Below are 26,176 nucleotides of genomic sequence, written 5' to 3' on the forward strand. Positions count from 1 at the left end.
CAAAGCGATTTAGAAAAGATTGCTGTATGGTGTGGCAGGTGGCAGTTGACACTAAATAACGAAAAGTGTGAGGTGATCCACATGAGTTCCAAAAGAAATACGTTGGAATTCGATTACTCGATAAATAGTACAATTCAACTAAGTACCTGGGTGTTAAAATTACGAACGACTTCAGTTGGAAAGACCACATAGACAATATTGTGGGGAAGGCGAGCCAAAGGTTGCGTTTCATTGGCAGGACACTTACAAGATGCAACAAGTCCACTAAAGAGACAGCTTACACTACACTCGTTCGTCCTCTGTTAGAATATTGCTGCGCGGTGTGGGATCCTTACCAGGTGGGATTGACGGAAGACATTGAAATGTTGCAATAAAGGGCAGCTCGTTTTGTATTATCACGTAATAGGGGAGAGAGTGTGGCAGATATGATACGCGAGTTGGGAAGGAAGTCATTAAAGCAAAGACGTTTTTCGTCGCTGCGAGATCTATTTACGAAATTTCAGTCACCAACTTTCTGTTCCGAATGCGGAAATATTTTGTTGAGCCCAACCTACATAGGTAGGAATGATCATCAAAATAAAATAAGAGAAATCAGAGCTCGAACAGAAAGGTTTAGATGTTCGTTTTTCCCGCGCTCTGTTCGGGAGTGGAATGGTAGAGAGATAGTATGATAGTGGTTAGATGAACCCTCTGCCAAGCACTTAAATGTGAATTGCAGAGTAATAATGTAGATGTAGATGTAGATGCCTTAATACGATTAAGTCACAATGTAAGATAACCAACAAAAGGGAAGTGTGTAACTTATCGTTTAAAATTAAAGAGCTGCACAACGTGAAATCTTCAATATTACGCTAGAATTCTCAAGGCAACTAATGCTTTCAAACAAAACTATTTCTCATGCAGACCAGAAAATTCCAACACAGGCTATAAATATACCAATATCGTTTAGATTGCAATAGGTGAAAGAAGTGAATCATTATTGAGAGACGGTGATACACAAATCCGGATGGCATCCAGGAATGAAAATGAACTTGACATCCAGTGCTGATAGATAGCTTCCAACGAATCATTAGCACATATCTATTGCAGTTATTGGAATAAGCGGAATGAACTGGCTGGCTCTGAGCACCATGGGACTTAACATCTGAGGTCACCAGTTCACTAGAACTTAGAACTACTTAAACCTAACTAACCAAAGAACATCACGCAGGTGGCCGGAGTAGCAGAGCGGTTCTATGCGTTTCAGTCTGGAAACGCGCGACCGCTACGGTCGCAGCTTCGAATCCTGCCTCGAGCATGGATGTGTGTGATGTCCTTAGGTTAGTTAGGTTTAAGTAGTTCTAAGTTCTAGGGGACTGATGACCTCAGATGTTAAGTCCCATAGCTCTCAGAGCCATTTGAACCAGTTTTTGACATCACACACAACCATGCCCGAGGCTGGATTCGAACCTGGGACCGTAGCGGTCGCGTGAGTCCAGACTAAAGCGCCTAGAACCACTCGGCCACTGCGGCCGGCGCTCAGAATTTAAATTCAGTCTAACATGCATACAGTTTCCATTATAAAGCAGGCTAAACTGGTCTATCGGCAAAAGATAATAAATGTTTTGTACTAGATGATAAAGTGAGTGTAGTTGGATGACAGCTGAGAGTGCAGCAGTTGATTTATTAGTAATCTAATGGTTGTAAATGTAATTCACTGAAATTGTAACCTACATAATGTAGAAATGATACTGGAAGTGTAGCCCATATGTTGTAGATGCACTATGGAAAGGTATTTGTTATCTACTGTTTATATTATAGACGTAGTCGGTTGCATATCTGTTATGACAAAGAAGTTCAAATGGTTCAAATAGCTCTTAGCACTATGGGACTTCATATCTGAGGTCATCAGTCCCCTAGAACTTAGAACTACTTAAACCTCACTAACCTAAGGGTATGAGACACATTCATGCCCGAAGCAGGATTCGAACCTGCGATCGTAGCAGTCGCGCGGTTCCGGACTGAAGGGCCTAGAACCTCTCGGCCACCGCAGCAGGCCCGACAAAGAAGTGTTCAGTAATAGATTGGTCTATATAGCTCAGAGTTTTTCGTATGATCTATATCTCTCATGCCCATTTGAACCTCCACGACAGATAGGACACTCCATGTAGTTCAAGCAATGGTTAGATTATGTCACATGATAGCTTTCAAAGAGTACACGTGTGAGAACTTGGCTGCAGACAGGCCAGCAAAGTATAAGTACTGTATTACACAACTGCCAACACCACTGAACAAGAATGACATTGTGTACCTTGTCTATCCTTGACGTAGAAAGTTCTCTGATTGGCTATTTGATTTTTTTATGATGGGTAAATTCAGTTATGTGATCAGAAAAAAATACTGGCCTGTATGTGTATGTGTGTGTGTGTGTGTGTGTGTGTGTGTGTGTGTGTGTGTGTGTGTGTGTGTGTGTGCTGGGGAAACTGTGTGACTCCTGAAAATGCTGAAGAAGAAACCATGCACCGCTCCCTTTTTCCCCACATGGCGCCGCATGTAGGTAACTGGAGTCACCAGCACCGTGACCCAGAAGCTCCATAGGTGTACTACTTCGACAAACGTACTCGAATAAAATGCTCGTGCGTCTAATATTATCCTCCTTTTGAACACCGAGCGAGATGTACGTCGATGGAGTCATACACAGGAGCCTGGCTGATCAAACCACCGTGCTCAAGTCCAGGTTTAGGTTCACCGTGATTTTCTTAAATAATCCAAGCAAAGATTATGGAAATGTCTTTGAAAGTCATATGGTCGATTTCTTTTCCCAATGTTCTTCAATCCAAGCTTCAGATCCGTCTGTAATGATCTCGTTGTCGACGGACCATAAGCCCCAGTGTCCTTACTTGTCTCGTTGAGAAGCATAGAGTGATGAAGCTAGAACTGATCTCACTTGAAGCTGGATATAATAATATCCTACAGCGTAATTTCAAGCGAGGTGGGGCAATGGTTAGCATACTGCGCACATATATGCGAGGAGTGCGATTTCGATCATCCTCTGATCATCCGAATTTAAGTTTACCGCGATTAGCTTAATTCGATTAAAGTGTATGCCTCGAAAAAGGATACGTATGATTTCCTTTTCTATCCGAGTCTGATGAGTAGCTAGCTGATTGGAGTTAAACTCAAATATTCGTTTCTTACCTATGAAACTTAAGGAAAAATGTGATTTAACCTTGACGCCAAGGTGACAACAACCTTCTTTGGCATCAAGTTCTTATTGTTTGTTGTGGTCTAGAGTCTGAAGACTGATTTCATGCTTCTCTATCCTGTACAAGCCTCTTAATTTACAAATAACTGCTGCAACCTACAGCCTTCTGAATATGCTTACTTTATTTATATCTTCGTCTCCCACTACGATTTTCACCCCCTACACTTCCCTCCAATACTAAACTGGTGATCCACAGATATCTCTGAATGTGCCCTACCAATCGCCCCTTTCTTCGAGTCAGTCTTTGCTCCTCAGTTGTATTGAGTACCTACTGATTAGTTACGTGATCTATCCATATAACCTTCAGCATTCTTATGCCGCACCACATTCCAAAAACTTATATTCTCTTTTTGTTTAAACTGTTAATTGTCTATGTTTCACACTTACATTCATGGCTACACTCCATACAAATACTTCCAGAAAATATTTCCAGACAATTAAATCTATCTTAGATATTAACAGATTTCTCTTTTTCAGAAACGCTTTCCTTGCCACTGCTAGTCTACATTTTATAACATTTCTACTTCGGCCATCATCAGTTATTTCCCTGTCTAAATGTCAAAACTCATCTACTGCTTTAAAGCGTCTCGCTTCCTGATCTAATTCTGTCAGCATCACCTGATATAATTCGACCAGATTCCATTCTTATGATTTTCTTCTTACATCCTCCTTTCAAGACACAGTCCATTGTGTCCAATAGCTCTTCCAAGACCTATGCTGTCTGTCACAAAATTACAATGTCATCGACTAGCCTCAAAGTTTTATTTCTTCTCCCTGAAAGTTAACTCCTACTCGAAACTTTTCTTTGGTTTCCTTTACCTATTGCTTAATACACAGATCGAATAACATCTAGGATAGGCTACTAACCTGTTGCTCCCCCTGTAAATTCTTTACAGACGAACGGAATTAGTGTTAGTATTTTGCAACTATGATTCATTTAACTGATAGTTCAGTAATATTCACGGCTGTCAGCAACTGCTTTCTTTAAAATTGGAATTAATATATTCTTGTTGAAGTGTGAGGGCATTTCGCGTGTCTGATTTGTCTACCACACCTGGTGAAATAGTTTTGTCATGGCTGGCTCTCCCAAGGCTGTCAGTAGTTCGGGGAGAATGTCGTCTACTCCCGGCGCTTTGTTTCGACGTTCGTCTTTCACTGATTTATCAAATTCTTCTTACGGTATCATATGTCCCATCTCATCCTGATCTGTATCCTCTCCCTGTTTCATAATATTGTCTTCAATTTCATTTCCCTTGTATAGACCCTCTGTAGACTCCTTCCACATTTCAACTTTCCCTTCTTTGCGTAGGACTGGTTTTGCTTCTTAGCCCTTGATATTCATAAAGCTGCTTCTCTTCTCTCCAAAGAAATTTTCCATTTTACTGTTGGCAATATCTATCTTTCTCCTGGTAATATATACATATAAATCATTATATTTGTCTTCTACCTATTCCTACTTAGCAATTTTACACTTCCTATCAATCTCACTTTTTAGACGTTTTTATTCCCTTTAGCCTGCTTAATTTGCTGCATTTTTATATTTTCTCCGTTCATGAATTAAATTCATTATCTTTTTTGTAATCCAAGGATTTCTAATAGGCCATGTCCTTTAGCCTGGTTGATCCTCTGCTGCCTTCACTATTTCATCTCTCAGAGCTACCCACTCGTCTTGTACTGTATTCTTTTACCCTCTTCTAGTCATTCCTTGCTAATGCTTCCTCTGAAACTCTCAACAACTTAAGGTTCTTTGAATTTATCCATGTCCAATCCCCTTAATTTCCTAAGTTTTTGCAATTTCTTATGTTTTAGTCTACAGTTCATAAGCAATAAATAGTAGTCACAGTTCACATCTGCTCCTGAAAGTGCCTGAAAATTTAAAATCTGGTTACGAAATCTCTGTCTCACTGTTATACAGAGTATCCCATTTATCTTGACCACCCTAAATAACTGTTTTTCCACCTGAAAATTACAAAATGTTTCAAGCAAATGTTCTTTAGCCATCAGGGGGACATCAATCAGCATGACTGCCTTCGCTATAGCTTTGTTTTTTACAAAAATATGAACAGCGATATGACATTTTCAAATGACACCCTGTATTTTTTGTTCGGTAAATCGTTTCCTCTCCTAAAGATCTATTCAAAAATGTATCAAAGTGTATCATTCACTGAAACACAACGATATTAATTACACAACACAACATTGACGCTGATGCTCCCAGCGCTTAGTGCAGGTACTCGGGGTAATGGAACACATCCACATACTGACGTTGACAGAGGACAAATGTAAACATGAGTAGAATGCACACCCGTCGTTTCTTCAACCATCGTCAGCTGAAGAGAAGGTAGAAATGCTACTCATCTATGGGGAATGTAAGTTAACAGAACAGTAATTGCAATACAGTTTTCTTATGTAAAGGTACATTTAGTGCAGCAGTTTAGAACTTTTAAATACTGTTGTGTAGAGTAGGCATACAGAAAAGACAGTCCTTCCTACAAACTGCATCGACATAATGTTTGCCGGCCGTTGTGGCCCAGCGGTTCTAGGCACTTCAGTCTGGAACTGCGCGACCACTACGATCACAGGTTGCAATCCTGCCTCGGGCATGGATGTGTGTGATGTTGTTAGGTTACTTAGGTTTAAGTAGTTCTAAGTTCTAGGGGATTGATGACCTCAGCTGTTAAGTCTCATAGTGCTCAGAGCCATTTGAACAATTTTTGAACATAATGTTTCTTTTAGTGTTGTTGTTGTTGTTGTTGTAGAAGGTAGGTGAAATGCTATGCAGGCAGCGGAAATGCACAGAGAGCGAGATCCTGACAAGAACCCACCTTCCCGACTGATGTTCTCTAGTTTTGTTTCGACGCTTCAGGAAACGGGAAGTTTTAACCGACGACAACGCAGTCGTTGTAGCACTCGCACAGCCGAAGCTACCGAAGCTACTGTTCTCGCTTCCGTTGCTATGAATCCACATGTGAGCACACAACAGCTTGGACACGAGATTGACATTCCTAAAACCATTGTACAACGTATTCTTACACGTCACCGGTTCCATCCTTATCATGTACACCGACATCAAGAATTGCATGCGAGTGATTTCCAGAATCGCTACAGTTCTGTCAGTGGGCACAGCAGCAAACCTTGCCAACCCGAACTTCTTCTCCAATGTTCTATTTACCGATGAATGTTCCTTCTCAAACAAATGACAGGTAAATTCAAGGAACAGGCATTATTGGTCCAGCGACCACCCACTATGTCCTAGACAGGTGGAACATCAGCGTCAGTGGAAAGCTAAGGTCTGGTGTGGGATGTTTGGTACCACAATCATTGGCCCTTATTTCATCAATGGTAGTCTAAACGGCACAGCGTATGCCAAATCCCTCAGACGAATTCTTCCTCCTCTTCTGGACGAAGTGCCGCTAAGGAACAGAATGGTTCAAATGGCTCTGAGCACTATGGGACTTAACATCTATGGTCATTAGTCCCCTAGAACTTAAAACTACTTAAACCTAACCAACCTAAGGACATCACGCAACATCCAGTCATCACGAGGCAGAGAAAATCCCTGACCCCGCTGAGAATCGAACCCGGGAACCCGGGCGCGGGAAGCGAGAACGCTATCGCAGGACCACGAGCTGCGGACTGCACCAGAATGCTTATGTGGTATTGAAACATCCCCTTCGAAAAATTTAAAAGTGACAGTGCTGGAAAACCTCTTACGTTATTTGATACAAGGACGGCTGAGTAAAACTGATCGTTCTCAGACAATTCTCTCTTCACTTATTCTGATCATCACTAAACTGATACACAATAATTTTTTTTAGCGCAACGCAGTCTGACTCCCAATAATCCCTACAAAAGAATGGCCCTGACTAACAATAACCTAAACTTTTCTTGAATACTTACCTCACAAAAATCTTCGTTAGTCCAACTACTACATAAAGGGAGCGCCAATACTGCCAGCTAAATAAAAGATTCTAACTACTGAAGGCACTAACTACTGATAGGCATAGTTAGCAAATGAAATATTTTGATAGCGAACAATGTATTTACCTTAATAGTGTTCAAAAGTCATAATATATAGCTATATCAGTTCATGACATCCCGTCTTACAAATTTCCTTTTTCTGTCGGACACAGGTCCAGATCATTCGCTCTCAAAACTCTGCAATCTCTCTCCCCACATCCACCAATGCTGGCGGCTCACCTCCGACTGCGCAACGCTACGCGCTGTTCCCATCCAAATGCCAACACTACTATAGTGAATATTCCAACAATGCCAACCAGCCATAGACTGCACACAGCACAGTCAGTGATTTTCATACAGAGCGCTACGTGGCGTTACCAACATAAAAACCCAAACAGCCTACTTATGGTATCAACACGATGGATGTCCAGCACATAATGCATTGCATGCACATCGTGTTCTGAACCGAAGGTATCCTGCCAGATGGATTGGTCGAGGAGGAACAGTTACTTGGCCTGCTGTGTCTCCTGATTTAAATCCTCTGGACTTTTTTCTTTGGGGGGGGGGGGGGGGCGGGGGTGCATTAAAGACGTTGTCTATCGTGATATTCCAACACCTCCAGATCACTTGCAAGTACGTATCATGCTTGCTTCTAATTCTCTTCAGCAGGCAACACTCGAAGCAGTAAATAATTCTTTTATTCAACGAATGCACCAGTGAATCCGTGTCCAGTGTCACCATCTCGAGCAACTTTGAATGTTCTACTTCTGGGCAATGGTACAGGAGAGTCAAAGTGAATTTTGCGTTCTGTTTTTATTTGGTTTTCATTTGTTTTCTGACAACTCCAGAAAGTGGACAAGTCTGTGAACCCGGACGCAAAGTCAATGTTGTGTTATGTAATTAACAACGTTGTGTTTCAGTGTATGATTCACTGTGATACATTTTTGAATAGGTCTTTAAAAAAGTGATACCGCTGTTCATATCTTTGTAAAAAACAAAACTACAACGAAGGCAATCATGCTGATTGATGTCCCCCTGAGGCTAAAGAACCTTTGCTTGAAACATTTTGTAACTGCACGTGGACAAACAGTTATTTAGGGTGACACACTGTGTAATCAGGCTGAAACCTCCGGCTGTCTGCAGCTCTTTTTCACGTACGCCATGTTCCCCGATTCTTAAACCCAGTGTCAGTGATGCTTAAACTAGTCTCTGTGCAAGATCCTACCTATCTGAATAATTTCTTTTATCTCATTATAAATTTCTTCAATCTCTTCATCATCTGCGAACCTAATTGGTATATAAACTTGTTCTTCTGTGATTGGTAGTTCACTACGCTGTCCGTAGTAGTTTACGCGTGGTCTTGTTCTATTATTCATTATTGACCAATTCATGCATTACCCCTATCTATTGTATTTTTAACTCTGCATTCATGTGACCAGAAGTCCTCTTCTTCCTGTTACATAACTTCACTAATTTCCACTATATCTACCTTCAACCTACTCTTCTCCTATTTTCTGGCGTACCTGCCGAATTAAGGGGTCAAACATTCCACGCTCCGATCCTTAGAACGCCAGTTTTTTTTCTGCAGATGACGACATCCTCCTGAGTAGTCTACACCCAGAGATCCAAATTGGGGACTATTTTACCTCAATAATTTTTAACCACGAGGATGCCATCATCATTTAACCACACAGTGGAGTTTCATGCTCTCGGGAAAAATTACGGCTGCAGTTTCTCCTCGTTTTCAGCCGTTCGCAGTACCAACAGCGCAAGGTCGTTTGGGCTGATGTTACAAGGTCAGGTCAGTCACTCATCTAAATTGTTCCCCTGGAACTACTGAAAGAGCTGCTGCTCCTCTTCAGGAGACACACGTTTGTCTAACCTCTCAACAGATACCCATCCGTTGTGGTTGCGCCTACGGTATGGCTATCTGTATCACTAAGACACGTAAGCCACCCCATCAAGGCCCATAGTTTTTATTAAAGGAATGTTTATATAGATATCATCAATCAGAAGTGTTTCCTCTAAACTACTCGGTAACCAATTCGAGTAGGAATGATTGTCAACACATCTTCTGGATTGTTATGTTCGGACACGTCTTAGTGAAGAAACCACCGTGTCTTACGAAGGAAAGAAGAAAAGTCAAGTCAAAATGGAAGGTGTTAGAGACGCGCAACAATATACGAAGAGAGAGAAGGAAATCGACCTTGGGCTATTCAGAGAATCCATGCCGTTACTTGCCGTTATGGGAACCTGATTCTGGATATTATTATGGGTGACTTGAATCTCCTTTCTTTCGAATTCAATTCCAGAGACACAATGACACCTCACTCGGATTCTCTTGCAAAGTAATGATTGACATGATTCGAGGTAGTTCAAATAGATGCAGAATTTCTTGACTTCCTGAAAGCATTTGAATGAGTACCACACTTAACGCTTATTATCGCAAGAAAGATCATACTGTGTATCAACTGAAATTTGTGAAAGAACTTAAGATTTTAGGGTCCTGGATGGAGCGTTGTCGACGAGTCACTGGTTTGTATGACCCATGGAAGAGCATCACGGAGAAACTAGAAAAGCTGAACTGGCAGACTCGTCAAGGAACGTGCAAAGTACCCCTAAAGGCTACTTATAAATCTTCGAAAACCATCTTTAAAGGAGGAATCTAGGAATATACTAGGACTTCCGCTTACACTCCCGTAGGGAGGCTAGATTATGCTGAATACAGCACGCACAGAAGCGTCGAAGATATCATTCTTTCCGCGCTCCATACATGAATGGAACGGGAAAATTCCTAATAACTGTTATAATTGGTAGTACCCTCTGCAACACACATCACATCGGTTCGAAGTGTGTAGATGTAGATGCAACAGTGTGACTGTAGATAATACCATCACAAGAAAGGGAGCAATCGAGAAACCTATCGGGGCGCAGTCATTCACAGACGTCTTCGAATTGAGTATTGCTCATCAGAAAAGAGAAGGGAGGATACGATAGTAGTAATAGAAGTAGCTTCTCCGACATACGTAAGCTAGCTTGTGGAATACAGATGTAGATATTATTTATAAATGAAAAGCACGTCAAGACCACCTGAAACTCTGATTTCGACTCCGATGAAACATCTGCGCAACATGATATTCCACGTCTATCACACCCTTTGTTCTTACAGTCAGCGTGAGAATATCACATAAGTGGTCATTAGAGACGTCGTACGTTGCACGAATCCTTAGTCACAAACATTCCGAGAAACTACGTTCCAAAACGAATCATCTTCTTCAGCGTCGCATGTAATGTCCACCATAGTACAATATAAGAAATTCTGGATGTCAGTACTCTTTCTTCCCGTGTAAAATCCGCGAATGCAACAGGAACGACGAAAATGATTGTGATATCCTATACACCCGCCGCCACAAACTACGTTGCTCGTGGAACGCAGATGGAGATGGAACATCTCATGTAGCCAAAGTAATTAGACATCGGACGGAGGTGTAAAGAAGGTGGGTCAGAATTTTTATTTCTGGGTGCTGCGAGATGGCGACAGAAATGGGAGCAATCTTATTGTGGGCTGGAGAGGATGTGGATGGTATGCTGATCACTATTCTAGCTGACACTGCCAAGCTGTCTCATTGATTTCGAATGTTTAGTATAGGTAATTATTTTAATAGTGTATAGTGTGTTGTTGAATAATATCTCGGTCATTTTTGAGAGTCACAAACCAGAGTCCATAACCAACTGGCAGGTGCGCTACGTATAACACGTGGAGTAATCTAGTAATATTGACGTGTGGGTTCCTGGAGCTAACGGCGGGGCAACCATCACGCTAGAGTGACCGACCCTAAGACTCTCATGCTACGAAAGTCTCTCTGTAATCGTTTACATCTTACGGCTACTATGATTTGTAGTTCTGAGGCAGTTACGGACAGATAGAACTTTGTAGTGCAATGACTTTGTCTCTTCAACTACTTTTTTCTGCAAACTGGCGAACTCCACGTCCAATGATGTCCACAATCGGGGTGAACAAGCTAAACAACATATTCGAGAAGAAATAATGGAAAAAAACTATTCTGATTTTCCGCTAATATTTCAAAAATATTATTTTTCGCAGGAAAGAGAGCTGAGGGTTTAACGTACTATTGACGGTGAGAACGTTAGGGACACAGCACAGGTATTTGATGGCGCAGAAAGTAGGCCATGACCGAAGCAGGGCAACCGTCCTACACTTGCCCTGAATATGGAAAACTTACCCCTGTATGCCCTTATAAACTAAGGGAAGGTATGGCAAATCTTCATCTGGATATCCTGGTAGACACATGGATGCTGCAGGAAACCAGGATATGATTGTATGATAGACTGAGGCAATGTATGGAAACTTATACGTGGACACCTTGATCTAATGAGGAAATCTGTAGGTAACCAACTTCTTTTATGTACTGATAGACTGAGGCAAGCTATGGAAACTTTCCTCTGGAGGCCTTCATAGACTGGAGAACGCTATGAGAAGCCTACATCTGGATGGCCTGGTAGACTGGGGGAAGCTACAGGTAACCAACATCTGGATGACCTTATACATTGACGTAAGCTGTGGGATCCTACATCTAGATGTCCTCTACAACATTTACCACAGGATGAGGTCCGTTACTATTGCCGCTTTTTCTTATATTCAGATGGACTGACCACTCGAGATGTCTTTGCGTTTTGGGTGTTAATACTACCCAACGAAATACCCAATTTGCTGCGAGTATAGGAAAGAGATTAGGTTTCATGAAAGTTATATTTATTGAAGCTATATGCAGTGACGTTTAGACAGACTGGCCACTGTAGGTGTTTTCGTGCTTTGGGTGTTAATAGTACCCAACGGAGTACCCAATTTTCTGGGAGTAGAAGAGACAGATTAGGCTTCATCGAAGTAGCACAAGCAGCTACAGAAGTATGTGCGAACCCACATGTTTGTGTAAGCCTGATCTGAGGCATCGACAGTAATGTCGTCGTCTGCACCCGGCCCCTTTTGCGCGGACCGCAGCTACGCGAGAGACGGCACTTTTAAGTCTTCGGCTAGCGTCCTGCAGATACCACTGGGGAGCGGCAAGTTCCCAAGTGGTTGCCTGCAAGCTACGGTCCTGCCTCAACAGCCATGCGTTTCATCAGCGAACGGTGGAACTTGAGAATGACGATTTTCTTATAGATTTCTATAGGATATTCGCACTTCTGGCAGTTAAGTTCCCTGTGACGTAATGGTGCACTACAGCACCTGACAGTGCTCGCTAAAGCATGCCCGGAGCTTATAGTTACAGAGCAATGGCAGCAAATACCAGTCCCCAGCTAGCAAGAGCGTATCCAGCAAAAGAGCGCTGAGCTCCCTGAGGTTCTCACAGACTAGATCGCTCTGGGAGGGGGGAAAGGGGGCAGCGCATGTGGAATTATTCGAAATTGGTTGAGTAACGGGTGTTGCCCTGCTACGTATTTATTCCAGTCTTCTGTTTGTCCATCTGCTCCACCCCTTCTCTGAGCCCAACTCCTTCACCCATACTCTCTGCCTACCTCATCCACCCCACTCTCCTCTCTTCTCCCTATTCATCACCTCATCTATCCTTCCTCTGTCCACCCCCTTTCTCCTCTGTCTCTGTCTATCTCCTTCTCTTCCTTTTCTCTGTCCATTGCCTCCTTCCACTCTCTCTGTTAATCCCTTCCTCTCCTCTTTCTGTCCATCCCTTCCGATCCATCCTTCTGTCCATCTCTTCCGACCCATCCTTCTATCCATCTCATTCTCTCTCACTTTTCTGCCTATCTCTCCCTCTCCTATCTCTCTTTCCATTTTCCCCCTCTATGTCCACCCCCGTTCACTCTGTACTTTATCACAGCACCAATGTAGGAGGCTGGTGGTTCTTATCCCCACAGCATTTCTTTCCGGATTGGAACTTATATGTGTACCAAATTTGACTGAAATCCTTCCAAAATTCAGGATGAGTTTTTCACCCGTGGCTTTGCTCCCATATGCACATATCATATATATTTCACATATATTTACAATATTTCACTAGTATTTGTACGCATATTTCATCTGTATCTTTAGCGAATTTCGCATTATAGTTCCATTTGCACGCTGCTCAGTTTTTATGACGTCGTATCTCCAGATGTGTGTGCCGTACAACGATATAACTTTGCGGTTACATCGAGTGCTATATTTGTCTACTGCGTGCGAAATGTGTTGTGAATAGTTAGTAGTAAGAGAAATAATAAACTAAAACGTCATGCATGATGTGGCTATTTTCACTCCTCTCATTGTTTCTGACGTCATATCACCGGAACTATGAGTCGTACAACGATATATTTATGTAGGTGCATTAAGCGACTAATGTGGGTACTGTCTGCGAAATTTGTTGCTAATATGATTTGTAGTAAAGAAGTAATAAATTAGAATTTCATGTTTGTTGAGGAAATTGGTTGAGGAGATTGGTTGAAATCGGCACAGCGCTTCCTACACTCCTGGAAATGGAAAAAAGAACACATTGACACCGGTGTATCAGACCCACCATACTTGCTCCGGACACTGCGAGAGGGCTGTACAAGCAATGATCACACGCACGGCACAGCGGACACACCAGGAACCGCGGTGTTGGCCGTCGAATGGCGCTAGCTGCGCAGCATTTGTGCACCGCCGCCGTCAATGTCAGCCGGTTTGCCGTGGCATACGGAGCTCCATCGCAGTCCTTAACACTGGTAGCATGCCGCGACAGCGTGGACGTGAACCGTATGTGCAGTTGACGGACTTTGAGCGAGGGCGTATAGTGGGCATGCGGGAGGCTGGGTGGACGCACCGCCGAACTGCTCAACACGTGGGACGTGAGATCTCCACAGTACATCGATGTTGTCGCCAATGGTCGGCGGAAGGTGCACGTGCCCGTCGACCTGGGACCGGACCGCAGCGACGCACAGATGCACGCCAAGACCGTAGGATCCTACGCAGTGCCGTAGGGGACCGCACCGCCACTTCCCAGCAAATTAGGGACACTGTTGCTCCTGGGGTATCGGCGAGGACCATTCGCAACCGTCTCCATGAAGCTGGGCTACGGTCCCGCACACCGTTAGGCCGTCTTCCGCTCACGCCCCAACATCGTGCAGCCCTCCTCCAGTGGTGTCGCGACAGGCGTGAATGGAGGGACGAATGCAGACGAGTCGCTTCTGCCTTGGTGCCAATGATGGTCGTATGCGTGTTTGGCGCCGTGCAGGTGAGCGCCACAATCAGGACTGCGTACGACCGAGGCACACAGGGCCAACACCCGGCATCATGGTGTGGGGAGCGATCTCCTAGACTGGCCGTACACCTCTGGTGATCGTCGAGGGGACACTGAATAGTGCACGGTACATCCAAACCGTCATCGAACCCATCGTTCTACCATTCCTAGACCGGCAAGGGCACTTGCTGTTCCAACAGGACAATGCACGTCCGCATGTATCCCGTGCCACCCAACGTGCTCTAGATGGTGTAAGTCAACTACCCTGGCCAGCAAGATCTCCGGATCTGTCCCCCATTGAGCATGTTTGGGACTGGATGAAGCGTCGTCTCACGCGGTCTGCACGTCCAGCACGAACGCTGGTCCAACGAGGCGCCAGGTGGAAATGGCAGGGCAAGCCGTTCCACAGGACTACATCCAGCATCTCTTCGATCGTCTCCATGGGAGAATAGCAGCCTGCATTGCTGCGAAAGGTGGATATACATTGTACTAGTGCCGACATTGTGCATGCTCTGTTGCCTGTGTCTATGTGCCTGTGGTTCTGTCAGTGTGATCATGTGATGTATCTGACCCCAGGAATGTGTCAATAAAGTTTCCCCTTCCTGGGACAATGAATTCACGTTTTTCTTATTTCAATTTCCAGGAGTGTATATACATATGTACGTATGCACATCCATTTTTGTAATATGTATAGATACCACGGACACGGCGCGAATTACTCCTGGGAAGCTCTGGGAAACGTAAACATTGAAGCCCTTATAGACTGAGGGAAGCTGTGTAAAGCCTACATTTGAGTAAGAAGTGATGGTAAAAGCAGCAACTTATTGTTATTTTTCTTTTATCGCCTTTCAATACTTTAACCATAAAGTTGCCTCTGTCACACAGTCACAGTTCTAGAAGTAATATTTTTTTTTTTTTTTTTTTTTTTTGCAACTGTAGTAAAACGTTAATTGGGGCAGATGTGTTTCGCTATATTTAAAGGATCTTCAGTGGTCACTGTAACAATTGTAGTTTTGCTCACAAATCTGTTTAGAAAGATCATAAATAGCTGTCATGTTTTAAAATTTATTTGTGTAATAAAGATAGTAAACGTGAATAATATAATTAAAACGACAACCTTATTACCTCATAGAGACACTGTTCCAGAACATAGGTGTTCCCATTATTCTGACAGATGGTTGTTGCACAGATTTAAGTAATGTTTCACAGTCTTTGCTTCAAACGTCTATGACTGGCGGATCACGTATCGGAAAAATTCTTGTTAGAGATAAAATGTTTGCTGACACTTCCTGCGATGATAAGCGTCTTTTTTTTAAAAAAAAAAAATAAAATACGCCGGCCTTGAGGCGACGAGATTTCGACGAACTGCTGTGTTTACTACCCAGGTGTGTTGCATCTGCATACTACTGTCCCCGTAAATTTATTGTGTGATTTTCGCACAGAAAATGACTGTATGTGAGCAGAAAAAGGTATTCTAGAAGCCAATCAGGATTTCGTCGTGACACGTTTGACGCAGACAAGATGACCGGGTTAAAGGCAAAACACATTACGTACACGTGGCGCCGAGTGCCTAATTAGGCCCAGCCGCCACTCAAAGGCATAATCAATACTAGAAGACGCCTAGTGTCGCCAGTAAACTTCTGCAGGCACTTCGTATGAAACAAAAGTTGTTCCCCATGATGTGATCTATCAGTCATCAATGATCGATGGAAAGACTTTGAAACACCCCGTATAACCGTCATTAAACTTTAGAATCCACATATATTATTTAAAAATGGATGTACATATACGTATGTGTATGAATGTATTTATGTTTCACATGCCCTCCTAAATCACTGGACCTACTTCAGATTAACTGGTACACATATCAGTCACTGTGTGGAAATCATCGCTGTGGTGGTAAGGACCACCTTTCTATAAAAGTGATGTAGCGGGGCTGAAAAGGCAGTGTGACCCACAAAGCGTTGACATCTGTAATTTAGTTCCCCAGTGTTTGAGAATGAGAACACTTAGAAACTTGCAACAAAACTGACACATAATTTCAAACCTTTACGAAACCTTTTCTCGCTGACGACCCCCACAAAATTATTAAAGGAAAGAAATTTGTCGCTTACTAGATTTTTGCTGCTCACGCCAGCGTAGCTTAGTTTGATGTACAAAGTGATGCAGATAAATTTCTTTGTCGGAAAGTGTTTCATAGTATTCTTATTTACATTAATTCAGTCATAGCGGCAGGGATGAAAATCTGAGCCTCTGACTTACTGTAATGGGCAAAATTCTTTTTATCTCTATTCTTGAGTGTGAATCGTGAATGTTTATGTGAACTCTTCCCATGTGTGCCGAAGATTTCTTTTCATTTATCACCGCAGTGTACCACATCACTAAATATAATAATAAAGGAGGTGATGAAATACATAGTAGGCAACGACAGATCATAATTTAGAATTATTTTGTCAATTTTAATATGATGTCATATTTTAATAAACTATTTTAAACTGTCGTTACTGTTTCTCAGACAAACCCGGCCGCTTTTGTAAGATTATTTTTAATACATTCCACCTGCCGTCTCTCAAGCACAAAAGGCAGGCCTTATATTAAGTAGATCTTGCCTGATTATCTTCTTCTTTTTCTGAGGCTTAAGCTCCTGCTTGATCTGAATTATTTCATTTAACAGTTGTACTTAAATTTTTCCCATATGCTCATTTCATATATTCACTTGGATATTTTTATTAATATTAACAAGTTAGTTATGCTTATCCATTCAGTGGTCAATTCAGTTCTTATATTAAATTTTCCAGTTTTAATTAAACTTGGTGGCGACCAAGAAAAATTTTATGGCACACGAAACTTACAGCATACTGCATAGTTTCACAGTGGCTAACGTCCCCCAGTTTGTGTTTGCAAATCATTCACCCATTAACAACCATTTACATGCAGTAAAACTGCCGTATGGAGCGTAACGTTGTAATTTATTACTGCTTTACTACAAACTATAATAGCAACACGTTTCGTAGACAATATTCACATATACCACTAAATGTATTAGAAAAATAATATTATTGTACGACATATACACTCCTGGAAATGGAAAAAAGAACACATTGACACCGGTGTGTCAGACCCACCATAGTTGCTCCGGACACTGCGAGAGGGTTGTACAAGCAATGATCACACGCACGGCACAGCGGACACACCAGGAACCGCGGTGTTGGCCGTCAAATGGCGCTAGCTGCACAGCATTTGTGCACCGCCGCCGTCAGTGTCAGCCAGTTTGCCGTGGCATACGGAGCTCCATCGCAGTCCTTAACACTGGTAGCATGCCGCGACAGCGTGGACGTGAACCGTATGTGCAGTTGACAGACTTTGAGCGAGGGCGTATAGTGGGCATGCTGGAGGCCCGGTGGACGTACCGCCGAATTGCTCAACAAGTGGGGCGTGAGGTCTCCACAGTACATCGATGTTGTCGCCAGTGGTCGGCGGAAGGTGCACGAGCCTGTCGACCTGGGACCGGACCGCAGCGACGCACGGATGCACGCCAAGACTGTAGGATCCTACGCACTGCCGTAGGGGACCGCACCGCCACTTCCCAGCAAATTAGGCACACTGTTGCTTCTGGGGTATCTTCGAGGACCATTAGCAACCGTCTCCATGAAGCTGGGCTACGGTCCCGCACACCGTTAGGCCGTCTTCCACTCACGCCCCAACATCGTGCAGCCCGCCTCCAGTGGTGTCGCGACAGGCGTGAATGGAGGGACGAATGGAGACGTGTCGTCTTCAGCGATGAGAGTCGCTTCCGCCTTGGTGCCAATGATGGTCGTATGCGTGTTTGGCGCCGTGCAGGTGAGCGCCACAATCAGGACTGCATACGACCGAGGCTCACAGGACCAACACCCGGCATCATGGTGTGGGGAGCGATCTCCTACACTGGCCGTACACCTCTGGTGATCGTCGAGGGGACACTGAATAGTGCACGGTACATCCAAACCGTCGTTAACCATCGTTCTACCATTCCTAGACCGGCAAGGGAACTTGCTGTTCCAACAGGACAATGCACGTCCGCATGTATCCTGTGCCACCCAACGTGCTCTAGAAGGTGTAAGTCAACTACCCTGGCCAGCAGGATCTCCGGATCTGTCCCCCATTGAGCATGTTTGGGACTGGATGAAGCGTCGTCTCACGCGGTCTGCACGTCCAGCACGAACGCTGGTCCAACTGAGGCGCCAGGTGGAAATGGCATGGCAAGCCGTTCCACAGGACTACATCCAGCATCTCTACGATCGTCTACATGGGAGAATAGCAGCCTGCATTGCTGGGAAAGGTGGATATACACTGTACTAGCGCCGACATTGTGCATGCTCTGTTGCCTGTGTCTATGTGCCTGTGGTTCTGTCAGTGTGATCATGTGATGTATCTGACCCCAGGAATGTGTTAATAAAGTTTCCCCTTCCTGGGACAATGAATGCACGGTGTTCTTATTTCAATTTACAGGAGTGTAGTATATGAGATACGACGTCATAAACACTGAGATGTGTCAAAGCTGCCTCATCATGAATGATGTTTTCATTTATTACTTTTATACCACTAAGCCTATTCAAAACACATTCCGCAAACATAAGACATATACATTACTGTATATATCTTCAAAATTATATGATTGCGCAGCACATTGTTCAGGTGATATGATGTCATAAAGATTGAGCTGCGTGAAAATGAAGCTGCAGGGTGAAATTTGCTAGAGATGATGGTGAAATATGTCTGCAGATGCATGTTAAATATGTTACAAGTACTTAACATGTGCGTGCACGGGCAAAGCCACAGGTTAAAATTTGATCCCAAACCGCTGAAATGATTTCAACCTAATTTTGTATACATATTAGTTACAGTCTGGAAAGAAATACTGTGGGTGCAAGAACCACCAGCCTCCTGTTGGGGTGAGTGTGATGACGTGGATAGAGAAGGACATACAGAGAAGGGGAAGTAGGAATAGGGGAGGAGGAGATGGAAAGAGAGAATGGGAGGAAGAGATCGAAGGACAGAGGTGGGTGGAGGAGATGGACACAGAGAGGAAGGAGGGAGATATAGGCAGAGAGAGGAGGAAGGAGGAGTTGGACAGATGTGGTAGAAGACCGACAGAGAGAGGGTGAAGAAAAGATGGTCAGAGGAGATGGAAAGAGAAGGCGTGAAGGGGGAGATGGACAGAGGAGGATAAGTAATAGAAGACTGGAATAAATACACTCCTGGAAATGGAAAAAAAGAACACATTGACACCGGTGTGTCAGATCCACCATACTTGCTCCGGACACTGCGAGAGGGCTGTACAAGCAATGATCACATGCACGGCACAGCTGACTCACCAGGAACCGCTGTGTTGGCCGTCGAATGGCGCTAGTTGCGCAACATTTGTGCACCGCCGCCGTCAGTGTCAGCCAGTTTGCCGTGGCATACGGAGCTCCATCGCAGTCTTTAACACTGGTAGCATTCCGCGACACCGTGGACGTGAACCGTATGTGCAGTTGACGGACTTCGAGCGAGGGCGTATAGTGGGCATGCGGGAGGCCGGGTGGACGTACCGCCAAATTGCTCAACACGTGGGGCGTGAGGTCTCCACAGTACATCGATGTTGTCGCCAGTGGTCGGCGGAAGGTGCACGTGCCCGTCGACCTGGGACCGGACCGCAGCGACGCACGGATGCACGCCAAGACCGTAGGATCCTACGCAGTGCCGTAGGGGACCGCACCGCCACTTCCCAGCAAATTAGGGACACTGTTGCTCCTGGGGTATCGGCGAGGACCATTCGCAACCGTCTCCATGAAGCTGGGCTACGGTCCCGCACACCGTTAGGCCGTCTTCCGCTCACGCCCCAACATCGTGCAGCCCGCCTCCAGTGGTGTCGCGAAAGGCGTGAATGGAGGGACGAATGGAGACGTGTCGTCTTCAGCGATGAGAGTCGCTTCCGCCTTGGTGCCAACGATGGTCGTATGCGTGTTTGGCGCCGTGCAGGTGAGCGCCACAATCAGGACTGCATACGACCGAGGCACACAGGGCCAACACCTGGCATTATGGTGTGGGGAGCGATTCCTACACTGGCCGTACACCTCTGGTGATCGTCGAGGGGACACTGAATAGTGCACGGTATATCCAAACCGTCATCGAACCCATCGTTCTACCATTCCTAGACCGGCAAGGGAACTTGCTGTTCCAACAGGACAATGCACGTCCGCATGTATCCCGTGCCACCCAACGTGCTCTAGAAGGTGTAAGTCAACTACCCTGGCCAGCAAGATCTCCGGATCTGTCCCCCATTGAGCATGTTTGGGACTGGATGAAGCGTCGTCTCATGCGGTCTGCACGTCCAGCACGAACGCTGGTCCAACTGAGGCGCCAGGTGGAAATGGCATGGCAAGCCGTTCCACAGGACTACATCCAGCATCTCTACGATCGTCTCCATGGGAGAACAGCAGCCTGCATTGCTGCGAAATGTGGATATACACTGCACTAGTGCCGACATTGTGCATGCTCTGTTGCCTGTGTGTATGTGCCTGTGGTTCTGTCAGTGTGATCATGTGATGTATCTGACCCCAGGATTGTGTCAATAAAGTTTCCCCTTCCTGGGACAATGAATTCACGGTGTTCTTATTTCAATTTCCAGGAGTGTACATAGCTGGGCAACGCCTGGTATTCAGCTAGTAAAAAAATTTACATCTACATCTGCATCTACACGAATACTCTGCAAATCACATTTAAGTTCCCAGCAGAGGGTTCATCGAACCACCTTCACAATTCTCTATTATTCCAATCTCGTAGAGCGCGGAAAGAACGAACAACTATATCTATCCGTACGAGCTCTGATTTCCCTTATTTTATCATGGTGATCGCTTCTCCCTATGTAGGTCGGCGTCAGCAAAATATTTACGCATTCAGGGGAGAAAGTTCGTGATTGGAATTTCGTGAGAAGATTCCTCGGCAACGAAAAAGACCTTTGTTTTAATGAAGTCCATCCCAAATCCTGTATCATTTCAGTGACACTCTCTTCCCTATTTTGCTGTAATACAAATCGTGTTGCCCTTCTTTGAACTTTTTCGATGTATTCCGTCAACCCTATCTGTTAAGTATCCCATCCCAGATGGCGCAGCAGTATTCTGAAAGAGGACAGACAAGCGTAGTGTAGGCAGTCTCCTTAGTAGGTCTGTTACATTTTCTGTGTGTTCTGCCAATAAAACGCAGTTTTGGTTAGCCTTTTTCTATGTATTCCTTCCAATTTAAGTTGTTCGTAATTGAAATTCCTAGGTATGTAGTTGAATTCACGGCCCTTAGATTTGACTGATTTATCGTGTAACCGAAGTTTAAAGGATTGCTTTTAGCACTCATGTGGATGACCTCACACTTTCCGTTATTTACGGTCAGTTACCAATTACAGATATCTTTTCTAAATCGTTTTGCGAATTGACAAGATCTTCCGAAGACTTTACTAGTCGATAAGCAACAGCGTCATCTGCAAGCAACCTAAGACGGCTGCTCAGATTGTCTCCCAAATCGTTTATATAGATAAAGAACAGCAAAGGGCCTATAACGCTACATTGGGTAATTCCAGAAACCACTTCTGTTTTACTCGATGACTTTCCGTCATTTACTACGAACTGTGATCTCTCTGACAGGAAATCACGAATACAGTCACATAGCTGAGAGGATACCTGAGCACACAGTTTCAGTACAAGCCGCTTTTGTGGTACAGTGTCAAAAGTCCTCCGGAAATCCAGATATATGGAATCAATGGGAAATACCTTGTCAATAGCATCCAGCACTTCGTGCGAGTAAAGAGCTAATTGTGTTTCACAAGAATGATGTTTTCTAAATCCGTGTTGACTGTGCGTGAGTAGACCGTTTTCTTCGAGGTAGTTTATAATGATGGAACACAATGTATGTTCCAAAATCCTGCTGCATATCAACGTTAATAATATGGACCTGTAATTTAGTGGATTACTCGTACTACAAATGGTAGGGCATCCTAAACTGTTCACTTGAGACAAGTATGTAATTTTCGGATATGAATATTTACCTTTTTATCAACTTGACCAATTTACACCTTAGAGAAAGAACTTAATCTCATAACAACAGCTCAAAGTAAAGACCACCAGCGTCGATGCATGTATTACGAGATAACACACAAATGGAACTTACAAATGACTCTTTTCCCACAAGATCTAATAACTCTCCTTAAATTCTGCTGTGGGAACAATCTTTGTCGCTAAATTACGCCATGCAAGACGTTCTGTCAGGAACGCTCCACATGCATGAAAACTTACTACAATGGGTCACTGTTATTGACGCTTCGTGACACCGGCAGTCCATCTGCCTTCCGAGGCGTGTGCACTCCGTGCTGCCACTATCTTTCACCCTGTCTTTTTGTTTCATTTGTGTAACCACCAGTCACATCAGAAGTGCGTTACTCCATTTCAGTCAAATTATGTTAATTTTTTTGGGAGAGTTGCTCGCAACTTCAAATCCAGTCTGGAGCTGAGCGTAATAGCTCCGGTGCTAATCTGCGTGCTGTGCGGTGTGCGGGCAGTTATCAGCGAGCTGTGAGTAATACGAGCCGGCGGATGCATTTCAGACTAATTGCTGCGCACAGCCCGTCACGTGTCCAATCAAAAACACCTTTTGCGTCCGTCAAGCAGCTGCTTTAACCTTGTAGCCTACATACTAACATGTGCCGCAGCGGCACGGCTTGTATGAGCTTAAAGGGACATTCTAGGACAACGCTGTAAATGTTTGTCGTTCCCCTTGAATCGAGACAACAAATGTACAGTTCATTTATCAACTCCCAGTTTCAGTAACTATTTTTAGGTTTACCTGTCACACACTAACGTTCACATTTTAAAAACATTTTTCGTATGTATATTTACCTTCGGATATTATTGCGAAGAATCGTAAAAGCAAACAAATTAGAGACTATATTTACACAAACCGCAGTACTTGCTAAATATGTGGAGAACTCATAAATCATGTAGCACTCACGTTGTTATCAATATAGTAAACAAGTGATTTTGCCAACAAATGTATCAGTCTAGTACAAATAATTGACCACCAATAAATAATCCATGCTCTTGTTAAGGTGTACTAATCTTTTTTGTAGTCGCTGGCGAGTTTTTGAAAATCTGTGTTTCTTTATAATGAACACACTTATAAATAATCATAAGCAACTTCAAGCTTTTATGCATATTCTTCTTTCCTCTGAGTTTATATCGACGCTGCACCCTGTTTGTAGTTATAGTATTATCTTATCGTCTTTTATTGTGAGTTATCTAGTCGCACCCACAATGCAGCGTGCCCTTGCTATAAGCTTAGTTGTGTGTCGTAATGTGTGACTCATGACTCGCTGCTAAAAATAAGTAATATTAACACTTTGAACACTATTTTAGGGTAAATTGAACTTTCTTATTAATAGTAAGCGCGTTTATCTGAATATTGATTAGGCTATTGTTCTTCTTACGGAGCTTTTGGTGGGAAAACTAGTGGTTCGCTTTATCCAGAAAAACTGCCCACACTTCACCATTAACTGTAGTTATCGTTTTGATGGTTAATATTTTCCACTAACGCACAGTGGCACCATTCGTCACTGGGCCAAAAACCAATACTAACTACTTACCTTTAGAGTGGCCCTCCTTAAAATTGTTAATTCTGCTTGCTAATACCGGTATAATTTAATTTTAGCTAATTTGTACAATAATAAAAGTAAAAAGATCTTAAATGACTTGCGTTTCATTACAATACGAACATAGCAAAGAAAAAAATGAGGTCAGTAATTGTCATTAAACTGAAATTACTTTAATCTAATGGCTTTCCGGTACTGAATTTAAACATCAAAGTTCCATGTCAATTATTTTTTTATTTTCATAAATCGTACGAACGTTGATTTTACTCTTGCTGCTGTTCCACACATTAAATATACATTTTAATACTGGAGTTACTCAAAGAAATGGTGGGTATCTGAAATAAGATGGTGACATTGGTTAGCCTCATCTATTATTATATTGACCCAAAAGCACTTTTCAGAAATTTTTAGCTAAATTGACTCTGGCTTTCCTTTACATGAATAAATAAATAAATTGTCTGTATCTCGTCGTAAAGTCTATCTTTGATACTCATTTTTGAAGAAACATGATGTAATTTTTGCGTGCTAATACCACATTCGCTCATCATAATCTGTGTCAGTGTTAGAACAGCCGCGCGGGATTAGCCGAGCGGTCTAGGGCGCTGCATATCATGGACTGTGCGGCTTGTCCCGGGAGAGGTTCGAGTCCTCCCTCGGGCATGAGTGTGTGTGTTTGTCCTTAGGATAATTTAAGTTAAGTAGTGTGTAAGCTTAGCGGCTGATGACCATAGCAGTTAAGTCCCATACGATTTCACACACATTTTAATATTTTTTTGTTAGAACAAATATTTAAGGTCTTGAGAGCGGACCGGTACGTTACCTCACTGTAACCTTAGTGTCTGGCTACTACCCGCAGTTCAGTCTGTCTGCGATAAACTCCGTCCCACATAAAAGGTGTTCGCAAAACGGAGAGCACGGCCCACGTGCCGACTCTGTCTCAACGCCACCCACTGAGTCTGCGTACTGAGTACAAAACGGAATGACGAGGGATAAAGCTTGGCTGTGCCTAGGTCCAACAGTTTCCATATTTCTTTGGCAGAACTTTATGCTTTTCCTGTTACTAAATTTCTAAGAAAGATATACAGTGGAACAATAAAATAAATGTGTAGTTCCTAATTCAGCTACACATTTGCATGGTTCGTTCACGTCTGTAGCTATGCAGTCATTACATAATCATCTAACAGCCAGGTCAGATCTGGACAAGACACTACGAAAATGTAAATAGCGCTGTTCCGTTAAATTGAAGCTACTGTATTAGTTTAAAAGAGAAATGTGTTATTTATTCCAACTTCCATTGAGGGATAAACGTCAGCAGGACGTTCTTGAATTCAAACCACAGGTAATTCCTATCATACCCACTTAGACTTGGGTAGTTCTAATTTGGCATGAAGAGTGAAAAGTGTATGTGCTTTAAAAAGCTTAGACTATTCTATAGATAATAATAAATAAGCTCTAATATTTTTAAGTCATGAAGGATGTAAATTTCTAAAGCTCAAACCAACATATTAAGTAATGAAATCTGTGTCAAAAATACATGGTAAAATATTCACAAAACACATACTTTCATAAACTCCGTAAACATAAAGAAATGAGAGCCTGCGTATTTATGATGTGTAAGGTGTCAACTGCGCAAAGGGGACAGTCTTTTTGACTGTGTTAACATAAATGCGGAATGCAAGAAATTGTTAGCTAGCGGAAAGATTATTCAACAATACCCCAATTTCCTATCGCGCATGTTACTGCGACACCAGTACACACCGTCATTTTCAAGGCACATGTTGGAGAACTGTGCTATGGAAATGAAGGGATGTGCACCTCTCGAAACATCAGCAGTTTACAAAGACAATAATATCACCGAGTACATTACTGGCCCAGTATGTTGCGACCCTTACCGACACTATGCAAAATATTTCAACTGGTAAAGACAAAGTGATCTATTAGTGCCCTGAAAGATGGCGTAATGAAGCAGAACGCAATTTCATCAACGAGCCGTTGCGGGAAGTCGTTTAAGCAAGATGCTCGTGGGACGTGGAGTGCTTATATTAGCCTTTGTCTGGCTATACGCTACACAAATCACAGCGACCTTAT

The sequence above is a fragment of the Schistocerca gregaria genome, chromosome X (genome assembly GCF_023897955.1).
Source record: "Schistocerca gregaria isolate iqSchGreg1 chromosome X, iqSchGreg1.2, whole genome shotgun sequence".
NCBI lineage: Eukaryota > Metazoa > Arthropoda > Insecta > Orthoptera > Acrididae > Schistocerca > Schistocerca gregaria.